Raw genomic sequence first — 15440 nt, 5'->3', positions numbered from 1 at the left:
CTATGAAGAGATGACATATAAAGGGACATGACTAGGCAAAAGTATCCAAGTTATATGTCAAAAATATAATCGGTCATTGAAAAAATATATATTTATCGGAGTTTGGTGATGCATTAGAGTGAGAGAAAGTATTGTCATAAGGGTTGTTACGTAGACTATAAGGTATAAAGAGAAACAAAATAAAAATTTAGAAACATCCACTAATGGCTTAGGATAACTGAGTATAACATACCAATGACATAAACTTATCTATTCGCACAACTAGCGTATAGAGATATAAAGAAAGGCAATACCTAATTGGAGGGTAGCAATTTAGTACCTGGGAGAATAGATATGAAAATCAGGACAAAAGTAGATGTGGAATTATATTGTAAGTGGATCTTGCAACAGGAGAAATAAGGATGAAAGAGGAATAATGAGAGATGGGCAGAGGAGAAAGTGAACTTTGTGTATTGCTATTGTGTGACATGCTAGGTTGGACACATAATATATAAGTCTTGTAGGATGGACTATGTTCCTATTGACCAAATAGATTTCAACACATGTAGTTTCCAAAGGGTCAAGAAAGAAGGAAGTGAAAACAAATAAAGGCATAATATTGATAGATGCTTCTAAATCAAGTATAATGTGTTCAAATGTGTTATTGCTATGATGCAAGGAATAATGAATGCTCCTGGATCTTTTCATTTTTATGAATTTTAGCCCTACATTTCACAATAAGTGCAAATACATTCTTGGTCATGTTAACTTTCTCATTACCTTTTAGACACATCTATATGTGTATAAATCCTTTAAATATTTGGCATACTTTGGGATTTATTTAATATAGTCCAGTAGAGGAATGTTTACCTTTACCTTCCTGAAGGTTTCTAAAATCTCTTTATTAATTTAAACCTCTATGGAAAAAGATGAGGGTTCCAAACTGATAGACGGTTCTTTTTTACTAGTAGATGGTTGGTCTTTATTGTCAGAGTTCTAATTTTTATTAGCAAAATTTGAGTTATGATATGGAATTCACTATTTTAGAGAATGAAAGAGAAGTTGAACTTCTCTGAGGAGTAGACATAACTCTTTTTTGTTCAGGTTCCTCTATAGTTGTATTAGACTCACTAGACCGTTTGGCCATATCGTCTAGCGCTATAAGTCTCAACTTGTTGTGATTCTTGCATATTCTTCCATAATCTCAACATAATTACACTAATATTTTTTAGGTTGATAACTGTCTGGAAAGACAACTTGTTGGTCCCTTGAGATTCCATCTAATTTACACTAGTGGCAATTTAACCAATATGATTTTTGAGGTTCTAAATGGTTATCTTCATTCTCTAATGGAAATTCATGTTGTGCTCAACCTTCTACTTCATCATGTCTTCTAGAGAAAGTCCATTCTTGGATGATATAACAGCAGTGGTTGCAATTGTTGGCGTAAATGCAATGGCTATATTTTAAGGAGGTTTAATAACATTTTATTTATATGCCACGTGAGCTTATTTCTATTGTTGTGATAAGTTATTGCCCCAACTTAAATTAGGATGATTCCTCCAACCTGGGTTGTATTTGTTGGATGACAGATCATGGTTGTATTATTGTTGTTGATTAGTGATACAAACCAACTCGACAAACAAATGGCTAAGGACACCACAAATTCTTCACAACTAGGTCAGTCATCTCAACATACAAGACAAGGCCCACCAAATCTGAACAGAAGGAGAACCGAACATGAACCAAAATATCAACTATTCTTCCTTGTAGTCTTCTTACAAGACAAGTTAAGTAAATAAATTGGGCTCACTTTGAGCTTCAATTAGAAAATTAAGCTAGAAAAGGGTGTACTTAGTAAATTGGACTTGTGCCAAAGCTCATTTTAACCTAGCTTCTAGAAACTCACCCATGTGCTCACCTTTGACCTAGATTCTAGAAGACTCCCCCATGTGCTCACATTTAACCTAGTTTCTAGAAGCTTGTAGTCATTTACACCCCTACCCTTCATGTCTTCCTCTCCAAGGCACTCATATCTATAAATAGGGTTCCTTCCCTCTTGTAAATGACACATTAAATTTTGAATAGAAAAGAAACTATGTCAGAGTGTTTAGTAAGCCGAGTTTCCTAGAATTTAAGTCTTATCTTAAGTGTAGTGCACCTCAAGTGGCGGCTCTTCACCACCCATCTTGGAACCATTCACCATTCCAAGTGGTGTGACCCCTCCATAGTCATCTCCTCCATAAGCTTCTTTCACTCTTTCTCTTTTTCCTTCCTTCATTTACGCCTTGTCTTTCCATTCATGTTCTTTATTTCTCTTTGTTGGGTTTAATAGTGCCAAAGTTCAAGAGAGGGGGTGAATTGACCTTTTAAAACTTTCTCGCAGAAACAGTGTTTAACACAGTTTTACAGAAAATAAATCGATTTATGTGAAAATGAACAGATTTATTTCAGCACTGTTTTTGTTTGAAAAGCTTTTAATACAGCAAGGTTAATCACAAGATTATGCAGATAGATTTTCCAGATGCACACACACAGATATCAGATTGAAAACAGTGAAACACAAAAACAGCAAACCTTAATTCCAATTCGTGTGATTTAGGTTCAGTTAAGGGCTTGACAATTAGTGGGACAATCTATCACACACAACCAGTTTTATTAGTCTTTAACAGATTATCAGTGTTCTTATTGAAACCAGATAGTTTTCCAGAAATTAAGAACAATGAATCACAGAACAGCAAGCTTCAACTTTAAGCAATTGTTTAAGGTTCAATTACTAGCTTTGACAATTTCTTGAGCAACCTATCACAGTCAATCTATTCCAGTGGCTTTTAGCAGATTTTATATGTTCTTATCAGATTCAAACAACTTTTTCAGAAATTAAGAACAGTATGCACAGTAACCAGAAAGAACAGATTTATTTTCAATTGAACAGATTTATTTCTTTGCTGTTTTATCAATTATGCAGAAACGAAATTGCAGAAAGTGAGAGAGAATGAACACAAGCAGTTATACTGGTTCACTCAACTGAGCTACATCTAGTCTTCACCAAAATCAGGTGGAAATCACTAAAACACTGTACAACCAAGTACAATTCCCACTGTTCTTGAAACCTACAAGAACTTAGGTACTCTTGCTGAAAAAACCTATTTCAGCTCACACACTCTCCAAGAAAACCTATCAAGAAGAGTGTTCAACCAAACTATTACAAGAAATGAGAAGTGAAACGACTACACCTGATTGAGGATACAAAGATCTGCCTTAAACCAGTAGACAAGATTGCTAGAACAGTAGCAGCACCTCACACCAAGCTTTTGGAACCAAAACAAGAACAAGCACTTTGTGATTTTTGAAATCTTTGAAGAACAAATGCTAATCCTTGGTAAACTTTTGATTCTCTGCTGTAAAACTTGTTTTTGCAAATGTATGAACTGAACTCCATAAACTCAGAAACAAGTTTTCATTTTATAGAAAACCAACTTATAAAAAATTTTTGAAAAACAGTTAAAGCTGTTATAAAATGAACAGATTGAAAATAAAATGAACAGATTTATTTTCAAAAGCAGTTAGAGAATTTGTTAAGTGAGGAGACTTAGTCAACCATTCTGGTGCAAAGATAAAACTGAAAAAACGTTTAAGCTTGACATGGCACCAGAGACAAAAAGAATCTATTCATTTACAGATGAACTGATTTATTTTTTTTCAAAACGAAAACAGAAAAGCTTAACTATTTAAACACAGTCGTTTTGAAAGGTAGAAGACTTAGTCAAAATACATGATGCACAAAATATAATTTTCACAAGACTTAGCCAAGGCATCAGTGTAAAAAATGAATCTGTTTATTTAGAAAAGAACAGATTTATTTTTATGCAGTAAACGTGTTTTTTGTAAAACATGTGAAAAACAGTTTAAGAAAACTTATGCTTGTTCTTATCACATGGCCAGTGGTTATGAGGTGAGTTACTCAGCAAAAAGCCCACTCTTAGACAACCTCTAAGCACTACCTAAGACACACTTAAAGCAAAGCAAAATACAAATGAAATATACATAGAAGTCTTCATCAAACACAATCTTGAAGGGGCAGCACCCATCTTCAACAATCTCCCCCTGTTTGATGGAGACAAATCCCCATAGCTAACCTCATAGCTTTGTTGCTTTAAGCACCTGCACTGCACCAGATTTTAAACCAGAAAAAAAAACAGCAGTATTGCATAGCATAAGACATGGTTTTAAGGTGCAGAATTAACTCCCTGTTTCAGTTTTCAGCAGCTATTTTTCTCCCCCTTTGGATTCATCAAACAGCATATAAGCATAGGGAAAGCAAATATGAAACAGAAACCATAACCATAATAGTCCAGAAAAATAAAACCATATTGTTCAGCATTACAGACATTTGAAAAATGATAAAAACAGCATTAAAAATAGAAGACTACTGATCCTTGTAGTAAAGCTCTGCAAGCTGTGCCTGAACTCCTTCAATCTGATCATCAAGGTGTTGAAACCTTGCATGAGTATTCTCAAAGTATGCCCTTTGTTCTGCTGACATTACATCAAGACGATACAACACTTGCCTCTCAAACATAGACATTGGTTCTCCTCGGTATTCTGGAGCTTGATAGGCAACTATGACATTTGCAGCAACTTCCTCATGTACAGATTGGGTAGCAGGTGAGTCATCATCCATAGGAACAGCTTCATCCTCATCCTCATGTTCTGCTTGAGGGTCCTTCTCCTTGAGAACCACCCACTTGTCCTCAATTTTGTGAAAACCCATTTTGGTGAGAGTTGAATTATCAATCTCACTTACAGCTTTAATAGGGTCGTTTCTCTCATTTGTAACATCAACACCAAAGTAATCAATTAATTTGGAAACAAGAACAGCATAGGGAAAACGGTAATCGGCCAACCTTTTTGACTTGAGCATGTGTTCATTGACAATGAACACCCAGTTTACCTTAATCTGGTTCATGATGCAATATAGGAGAATGAGATCCTCTTCATGTAAGACAGCATGGTTTGTTCCTCTAGGAATCAGTTGCCATGCTATGATGTATGCAACTAGGCGTGGAGTGAGGTTCAAATGCCCTGCATGGAACCTGTTTATACTCTCTGTAGGATTCCTCATGCAACTCTTATAATATTGCAGCTTGTTGAATTCTGAAATTCCACTGGTATTTCCCTTTCCTACTTTCAATCCAGCATATTTTATTCCAGCCACAGAGTTCCACACCTCACTTGTGATCTTCATCTTAATTCCTTTCACATAAGAGACAACATTCTTCCCATCCAATGTGAGGTTAGTATAAAACACCTTAACCAAGTCAGGATAAACATTACCCGTTAATTCCAGCATCTTTTTCAGTTTCTGGTGCTTCAACACAACCCTTGTTTCTACCAGTTTTTAAGATTTCAGCCAGTTGAAATCCAACACTTTGGGTATGTTGATCTGCTTCTTGCTTGTCTCATGAATGTAGGCATTGATGCCTTCTTCATTTCCAGCGAACCATCCTTCTAACACACCTTGAAAGGTGGTTTGCTTCCCCTTATTTTTCTGTTTCTTGGAAGAAGAAGCCATGGTTGAACCTGAATTATTTTCTTGGTTTCAAATGGTGAGAACAGAAAACGAATAGCCAATGTGGGTAGCAAGTATTCACACAGATTTATATAGAAATGAATGGCTTGATATGGCAGTTATGAGTGGATATGCATGAAGATTTTATGCTCTGAATTTGTGCAGAGAATCTTTGAAAATGTGCAACAAATATTTAGGGTCACGATGCATATACTCATGCCTTTATTGAGCACCCAAACCATCAAATCGGTTACATAACCATGACCAAAACCGTCAAAGGTACAGAGGTTAATGCCCACTAGGTCAGTCAAGCAGTCAAAGATCAAAATTTCTCTTTCCTAGTCATCAATGCATATCAGTGCAGAAAATAAACACATTCAATTACGAATAAACAAATTTAATTTTTCACTGCTAGGCACAATTGATATTTATAATACCCAATTCATTAAGCAGAAAATTAAACCTATCTTTGGCTAATGGTTTTGTGAACAAATCAGCAAGTTGTAAATTAGTACCAATGAATTTAATATCACATGTTCCATTAGATATGTGTTCCCTTAGAAAATGATGCCTAATTTCAATGTGTTTGGTTCTTGAATGCATGAGAGGATTTTTGGTTAAGTTGATTGCACTTGTATTATCACACAGCAGAGGTATATGGTTAAGTAAGATACTAAAATCATTCAATTGTTGTCTTAGCCATATAGTTTGAGCACAACAACTCCCTGTTGCAATGTATTCTGCTTCAACAGTGGAAAGAGCTACACAAGCCTGCTTTTTGCATTGCCATGAGATCAAGCTTGATCCAAGCAGATGACAGGTTCCACTTGTACTCTTCCTGTCAATTTTGCAACTTGCAAAATCTGAATCAGAATAACCAGTTAAGCTTAATGAAATATTACCTGGATACCACAAGCCAACTTCTTTAGTTCCTTGCAAATACTTCAAAATCTTTTTGACAGCATTGTAGTGTGATTCTTTAGGAGCAGATTGAAACCTTGCACACATGCACACTGCAAACATTATATCTGGCCTGCTGGCAGTGAGATACAGTAGTGATCCTATGAGTCCTCTGTATTTGGTTTCATCAACAGAAATTCCAACTTCATCATGATCCAAATGACAGCTTGTTGAGAAGGGTGTGCTGATTGGTTTACACTTGTCCATTTCAAATTTCTTCAGCAGATCCTTGCAATACTTCGCTTGACTTAAGAAAATGCCATCCTTGAGTTGTTTGACCTGCAAGCCTAGAAAATAGTTCAACTCACCCATCATTGACATTTCAAACTCACTCTTCATGACTTTCACGAAAGCTTCACACAATTCTCCATTGTTTGATCCAAAAATGATATCATCCACATATACTTGTACTAGAATTGAGTCATCTCCTTTCTTCTTAATGAACAAGGTCTTATCTGATGTGCCTCTGTCATAGCCTTGTGAGGTGAGAAAATCACTTAGCCTCTCATACCATTGCCTAGGAGCTTGCTTGAGTCCATAGAGAGCCTTTTGGAGTTTGAACACATATTCTGGATGTTGATGGTCTTCAAAACCTGGTGGTTGTGAAACAAATACCTCTTCATTTATATAGCCATTTAGAAAGGCACTTTTCACATCCATTTGAAATAGCTTGAACCCTTTGATGCAGGAGAAGGCAAGCAACAGTCTAACAGCTTCTAACCGAGCCACTGGTGCATATGTCTCATCATAGTCTATTCCTTCTTCTTGATTGTACCCTTTAGCTACAAGCCTAACCTTGTTTCTGGTGATCACTCCATGCTCATCCATCTTGTTTCTAAATACCCATTTTGTTCCAATTACATTCATCTCAGGTATTCTAGGAACAAGAGTCCAGACCTCATTAAGAGCAAATTGATTCAGTTCCTCTTGCATGGCTAAAATCCAGTTGCTATCCTTGAGAGCTTCATTCAAATTCTTGGGTTTAACTTGAGATACAAAGGCCATTGCTTCACAGAAATTGTTCAAGGATTTTCTAGTTGACACTCCTTTCTCAATGTTCCCAATGACATTATCAAGGGTTAAGTCTCTTGGGGTTTTCCACTCTTTTGGCAAACCTGCAACTGTAGTAGATTCTTGTATAGCATGTGTATCAGCAGTATCAAAATGAATCGATTCATTTTGATTTAAAACAGATTTAAATTCATTACTGACAGGGTCATCAGCAGCAGTTTTAGATATGCTATGATCAGTTTCATAAAAAACAACATGCATTGATTCTTCTACTATAAGCAACCTTTTATTGAAGACTCTATATGCATGACCATTCAAAGCATAACCAATGTGCACACCTTCATCAGATTTAGCATCAAACTTACCAAGATTTTCTTTGCCATTATTAAATACAAAGCATTTACACCCAAATACTCTAAGGTGGCTTACACTAGGTTTTCTGCCCTTATACAATTCATATGGGGTTTTCTTAAGAATTGGTCTTATTAAGGTCCTATTTAAGACATAACCTGCATTATAAACAACATCAGCCCAAAAATACTTAGGTAGCTTAGATTCATTTAACATAGTTCTAGCTAGTTCCTCTAGTGATCTATTTTTCCTTTCAACTACACCATTTTGTTGGGGTGTCCTAGGGGTTGAAAAGGTATGAGCTATCCCATGCTTCTCACAGAACCTCTCAAACTTAGCATTTTGAAACTCTCCCCCATGATCACTTTGAATTGATTTAATGCAGCAACCATTTTCATTTTGCAGAATTTTTGCTAATTTCTTAAAGGCAGTGTAAGCATCATGTTTATGTGCAAGAAATAAAGTCCATGTAAATCTAGAGTAATCATCCACAACAACTAAAGCATACAAATTTCCAGCCAAGCTAGCAACTCTAGATGGACCAAATAAGTCCATATGTAACACATCCAATGGATTTTTTGTAGAGACAATATCCTTTAACTTGAAAGAGGATTTGATTTGTTTACCTTTCACACAAGCATCACAAAGCCTGTTGTTCTGAAATTTAATGTTAGGCAAACCAGAAACTAAATCTTTAGATTTCAATTTATTCAAGTGATTTGTGTGTATGTGAGGTAACCTCCTGTGCCACAACCAACACTCATCACTTCTGGACAGCAAGCACTCATTTGAAGAGTTAGTTTCCATGATATTCAACCGATAAATGTTATTCACTCTCTTACCAGTAAACAATACCTTACTAGATGAATTACTTGAGATTGTGCAGCCAGTTGACTCAAAATTCACTTTGTATCCTTTGTCACAAAGCTGACTTACGCTGAGAAGACTATGCTTGAGTCCTTCTACATACAGCATGTTCTCAATGGTTGTTGAGTTCCCTGTTCCAACAGTTCCTCTACCCAAAATCCTCCCTCGGTTATTATCACCATAGGTTACATGTCCTTCTGCTTTGAGCTTCAAGCTGGTAAACTTTGTAAGATCTTCAGTCATATGCTTGGAACAGCCACTGTCCAAGTACCACTGATTTTTCTTGCTGCCAATCTGCAAAACAGAATAAAAATGATACAAATGGTACCCTTTTCAGTATAGGGTCCAACACAGATTAAAGCCTTCTCTTTGGTAGCCATTTTGCTAAGTTCTTAGGAACAAGATGCTTTCTAGCAATGCAAGACCTAGATGTATGACCAGATTTCATGCAGTAAAAACATGTTACATGAGATTCCTTTTTGCCACTGTTAAAAGCTGAAAAAACTGATTTTGCTGGAACAAAAAAACTTGAAAGCTTTTTGACATTGGTTACATTTCCAGGGGTATAACCAAGTCCATTCTTATTGAAAACAGCATTCTGTGATCCAAGGAGAGACTCAAGGTTTTCTCTTCCCTTGGTGAAATTGGAAAGGGTTTTCAGCAAATACTCCACTTGTTTTTCCAATTTTTTGCAGTTTTCACAGGATTTAATAGAGGCATGCAAGCAAGTTAGTTCAAGGCTTACCAAATCTGTTTTGGCTTTATGCAATTCTTCCTCAAGTGTTTTTACTTTAGGTGCAAGCACATTATTTACCTTTTGCAGCTTATTGCATATTACAACTAGCCTATTGGCTTCATCATGTGTTTCCTTGAAGGCAGCAAGCAAATAATCATAGTTATCAGAATCAGCAGAAAAATTACTTACTGAATCAGAGCTTGACTCCTCATCCTTCATCATGAAGCACAAATTGTTCTCCTCATCTTCTGTTGAAGAACTGTTGGTTGAGGATGCTTCATTTTCCTCCCATGAGATGTAGGCTCTTCTTCCCTTGTTCCTTTCAAATTTCTTGCTGGCAGATTTGTCCCTTGGTTGATTGTCTGGACAATCTGTTTTGATATGCCCTGTTTTGCCACATCCAAAGCAAGTATATTTAGAGGAATTTGAATCATTGGGTTTAGGATACCTTCTTTTCTGCTGGTTCCTATTTTTGCTTTTCTTCCTCAGGAATTTGCTGAATCTTTTTGTAAGAAGGCTGATTGTATCATCATCTTCAGCATCTTCTTTTTCTTCCTTGATCTCATTCAGTTCAGTTGCTTTCAGTGCAAGACCTTTGGGTTTTCTCTCTGTTGTTTCCTGCTCTTTAAGTTTTTTAAGCTCTAGCTCATGCTCCATCAGCTTTCCAAACAGTGCAGCAGTTTCCAACTTTGACAGATCACAGCTTTTAGAGATAGCTGCCACCTTTGGTTGCCAGCTTCTGTCGAGGCACTTCAATATCTTTATGTTGAGTTCCTCTCTGTCAAATTCTTTTCCCAAGCCAGTGAGGTGAGTCACAATATGGGTGAATCTTTTCTGCACATCAGCAATGCTCTCCTCGGGTTGCATTCTGAACAGTTCATATTCTTGGATGAGCGCATGTTTCCTTGACCTTTTCACATCTTCAGTACCCTCATGAGTCACTTCTAAGACTTCCCACATCTCCTTAGCTGACTTACATTGAGATATCCTGAATAACTCATCCATTGTCAATGTAGAGGTTATGATGTTCTTGGCCACAAGATCATGTTGAGCCTTCCTCCTTTCGGTCTCATTCCATTCTGATCTTGGCTTTAACTTTTCTTCATCCTTGACAACCTGCATTGGCACATAAGGTCCATTGACCACAGCTTCCCAAATTAATGCATCAATGGATTCCATGAAAATTCTCATTCTAACTTTCCAAAATGCATAATTCATTCCATTGAACATAGGTGGTCTATTAACAGCAGAACCCTCAGCAAAAAACACATTAAACTCAGACATTATTACAAACAAACTTGATTAAAATACAAGTCCTAGCTCTGATACCAATTGTTGGGTTTAATAGTGCCAAAGTTCAAGAGGGGGGTGAATTGACCTTTTAAAACTTTCTCGCAGAAACAGTGTTTAACACAGTTTTACAGAAAATAAATCGATTTATGTGAAAATAAACAGATTTATTTCAGCACTGTTTTTGTTTGAAAAGCTTTTAATACAGCAAGGTTAATCACAAGATTATGCAGATAGATTTTCCAGATGCACACACACAGATATCAGATTGAAAAACAGTGAAACACAAAAACAGCAAACCTTAATTCCAATTCGTGTGATTTAGGTTCAGTTAAGGGCTTGACAATTAGTGGGACAATCTATCACACACAACCTGTTTTATTAGTCTTTAACAGATTATCAGTGTTCTTATTGAAACTAGACAATTTTCCAGAAATTAAGAACAATGAATCACAGAACAGCAAGCTCCAAACTTTAAGCAATTGTTTAAGGTTCAATTAATAGCTTTGACAATTTCTTGAGCAACCTATCACAGTCAATCTGTTCCAGTGGCTTTTAGCAGATTTTATATGTTCTTATCAGATTCAAACAACTTTTTCAGAAGTTAAGAACAGTATGCACAGTGACCAGAAAGAACAGATTTATTTTCAATTGAACAGATTTATTTCTTTGCTGTTTTATCAATTATGCAGAAACGAAATTGCAGAGAGTGAGAGAGAATGAACACAAGTAGTTATACTGGTTCACTCAACTGAGCTACATCCAGTCTTCACCAAAACCAGGTGGAAATCACTAAAACACTGTACAACCAAGTACAATTCCCACTGTTCTTGAAACCTACAAGAACTTAGGTACTCTTGCTGAAAAAACCTATTTCAGCTCACACACTCTCCAAGAAAACCTATCAAGAAGAGTGTTCAACCAAACTATTACAAGAAATGAGAAGTGAAACGACTACACCTGATTGAGGATACAAAGATCTGCCTTAAACCAGTAGACAAGATTGCTAGAACAGTAGCAGCACCTCACACCAAGCTTTTGGAACCAAAACAAGAACAAGCACTTTGTGATTTTTGAAATCTTTGAAGAACAAATGCTAATCCATTGTAAACTTTTGATTCTCTGCTGTAAAACTTGTTTTTGCAAATGTATGAACTGAACTCCATAAACTCATAAACAAGTTTTCATTTTATAGAAAACCAACTTATAACAAAATTTTGAAAAACAGTTAAAGCTGTTATAAAATGAACAGATTGAAAATAAAATGAACAGATTTATTTTCAAAAGCAGTTAGAGAATTTGTTAAGTGAGGAGACTTAGTCAACCATTCTGGTGCAAAGATAAAACTGAAAAAACGTTTAAGCTTGACATGGCACCAGAGACAAAAAGAATCTATTCATTTACAGATGAACTGATTTATTTTTTTCAAAACGAAAACAGAAAAGCTTAACTATTTAAACACAGTCGTTTTGAAAGGTAGAAGACTTAGTCAAAATACATGATGCATAAAATATAATTTTCACAAGACTTAGCCAAGGCATCAGTGTAAAAAATGAATCTGTTTATTTAGAAAAGAACAGATTTATTTTTATGCAGTAAACGTGTTTTTTGTAAAACATGTGAAAAACAGTTTAAGAAAACTTATGCTTGTTCTTATCACATGGCCAGTGGTTATGAGGTGAGTTACTCAGCAAAAAGCCCACTCTTAGACAACCTCTAAGCACTACCTAAGACATACTTAAAGCAAAGCAAAATACAAATGAAATGTACATAGAAGTCTTCATCAAACACAATCTTGAAGGGGCAACACCCATCTTCAACACTCTTTTCACATTTGGTCATTTCTATCTTATGCTCTTTAATTCCGCAATCATCATCATCTTCACCTTATATTGTGTTTTCTCTTTTGCTCTTTAGAAGATAACCTTTACACTTACTTAACCACTTGGTTAAGTTCGTGTCCAATGACAATCTTCTTTGAGCTCATCACCATATTCTACTTAATTCAAAAATCATAAACAAAGTGAAACCTATACCATATGCAATTCTAAAATCAAGTCACATCAATTAGACAATCTACTGTTAAAATGAAATCCAGTGGACATTATACTATTATTGTTAATGTTGGTAGGCTATGCTTGAGGGCACTAAGTACTACTCCTTCATTAAGCTATAATGATTATTAAAAGTACAAATACCACATACCTTAGCAATTGTTTGAGACATGACTAGTTGCTTTACCATAGACACTATATAATTTAGCTTCGTTTCCAACTTTGAGTGATCAACACACATAGTCCCCATCTCATGGACCCCTTTAGTTACTATTGCAAAGTTACTTCTAATGTTGAACTATTTTTGAAGCCATGTTCTGAATTAATTGTCTAGTTGTAGCTGGAATCTTATACAATAAAGTTCTTCCACTAGTAGTTTCTATCATTTACCTATCCATTATTGTTAGTCCTTCATAAAAGTACTAGATTGGCAATTTCTCAAGAATTTGGTGGTATGAGCAACTTGTACAGAGTCTCTTGAATCTTTCCTAATACTTATATAGGTTTCACCTATCCAATTTCCTTATCCCACATATCTTCTTCCGAATCCCAGTCACTCTAGACGTAGGGAGTTTTTTTTTTCCAAGAGTGTTCTTTTCAAATTTTCCCAGTGACGGATCCTAGTGTAAGTTAGTAGAACTAGTCTTTTGTTGTGTCATGCAAAGAGAAGGGAAATTCCTTCATCTTAATGTGTTCTTTTAGGATTCTAGAAAGTCTCATAGTGGTGCATACGATATGAAATTCCTTGAGGTGCTTATGTATGTTTTCACTTGCAAGACCATGAAACTTAGGCAATAAATGTATTAAACCAAATTTTAATTCACATTGCACATTTGAATCAGGATATTGAATACATAAGGTTTGAATGGAAACATCTAGTGCAATAAGTTCTCTCAATTTTCTTTTAGCCATAATATCAGTTTCTATTCCATAATAAGTAGAAATAGGTGATGAAAAACAATTATATGCTCTATAGCTATATTGTCTATCAATAAAAAGATTAAGTATACTAAGTTGTCTAGCTAGCCTATGGTATGCACATTTAATTTATGGATCAAATAAATGTAATTCACCTGGATTTGTTCTAGTCATGCTCTAGATAAACACACATTTGTATAAACATATCATAACCTATTAGACGTTCCTAAAGAATGAGTATATATTAAAGACTATTTTTTTATAATATTGTGATTAATGCAAAAATTGAAAAATCTCTATACAAGTAGAATGTAAAACATAAAAAAAAAGGAAAATTAAAAATTATGCAGATAAATAAGGAAATGTAGAAAAATTGTAGGTGAATTGGAAAATTGAGGACCAAATTCAAACTGAATTTCTCGACAACAATGCCAAATTTGATGGATGTCCCTTTACAATAAAAAATAAAAATAATTCCAGTATAGATTGTCTAACACAATGCTAGATTGTTTAACATTAAAAGATGATATAATAGATAGAATTAGTTGACTCCAAGTAGTTTGTCAATTAATTCAATAGTGAATTCAGTTAATCAATGTTCAAAATTTATCTGCAATCATTAAAAGTTATCAAAAACATTAAATTGAAAAAAATGTTGAGATTGTTTAGCAGATAATGTAAAAAGACGGGATAAACTGATAGAGAAAACAGGTTGATTAGGAATTTCTTTCAACATTGAATCTTTCATCAGTTAACATAAGATGATGATTCTTTCAATTCTCAAACAAAGTTGAACTTAATCAACTAGTCTCAATCAAATTCTATAGAATCTTATCAACAAAATAAGTGTCTACTGACATATTCAGTATCTCACTTGTCTATAAGTGTCTGCTCGTGAAATGTTTATCTTCTACCTCTTAAATTAAGCAAACTAGAGATTGATTAGAATTAAGTGAACTAAGTAAGAACTCCAATTAAAGAAAAGAACCAAATACTCAACAAGCATGAAAACACAATTCCTTAACAGAAACCAAAATTCAAAAAGATCATATCGTCTAGTATAATTTGGTAAAAAATATTTAAAACAAAATTTTATTGAACAATAACCTCAAAATTAATAGTGAAATTATAAGAGAATTACACTAATAGAGTTTAACCTTCCATACGGAAAAAAAATGAAAGAATTACAAAAAAGACAATAAGAAAATAAAGAAAAAACTAAGACTCTATTTTATGAACTTATCCCATAGTGGGAATTAGTACGATTTGTGATTTATCCTTGAAGCTTATATGTATTTATAAGTTTCTTTGCTCCATGGATTTCGGAATTTGATCGTGGTTCAAATATTATTGATGAATTCTTAGTTTCCAACTCTCTATAATTTTTATATTTTGTTTCTAGTTTTGTTGCAATTTTGTTTCTTCTTATTTTGTCAACTGATATGTTTCTCAATCTGTTTATGAGATATTGTAGATTTTATTAAATATTTTTTTACTCAATTTTTTGCATTGTAATTCAGAAAAGCCACTTGAACTTGATTTATCAAAGGCTCAGTCACATCAGTAGGCGCTCCTATCAAACTCATGCATTGGTGTAGTAAAAACTTCCTTCTAACTGTCTAGTTTAAGATATTCACACCATACTCTTTTTACACCTTCATCTTAATTACACGTGATGTTACTGATGTGCTTTCTTCAGTTA

The sequence above is a fragment of the Phaseolus vulgaris genome, chromosome 10, assembly GCF_051622355.1.
Source record: "Phaseolus vulgaris cultivar YP4 chromosome 10, ASM5162235v1, whole genome shotgun sequence".
Lineage (NCBI taxonomy): Eukaryota > Viridiplantae > Streptophyta > Magnoliopsida > Fabales > Fabaceae > Phaseolus > Phaseolus vulgaris.
This window is presented reverse-complemented; position numbering follows the sequence as displayed.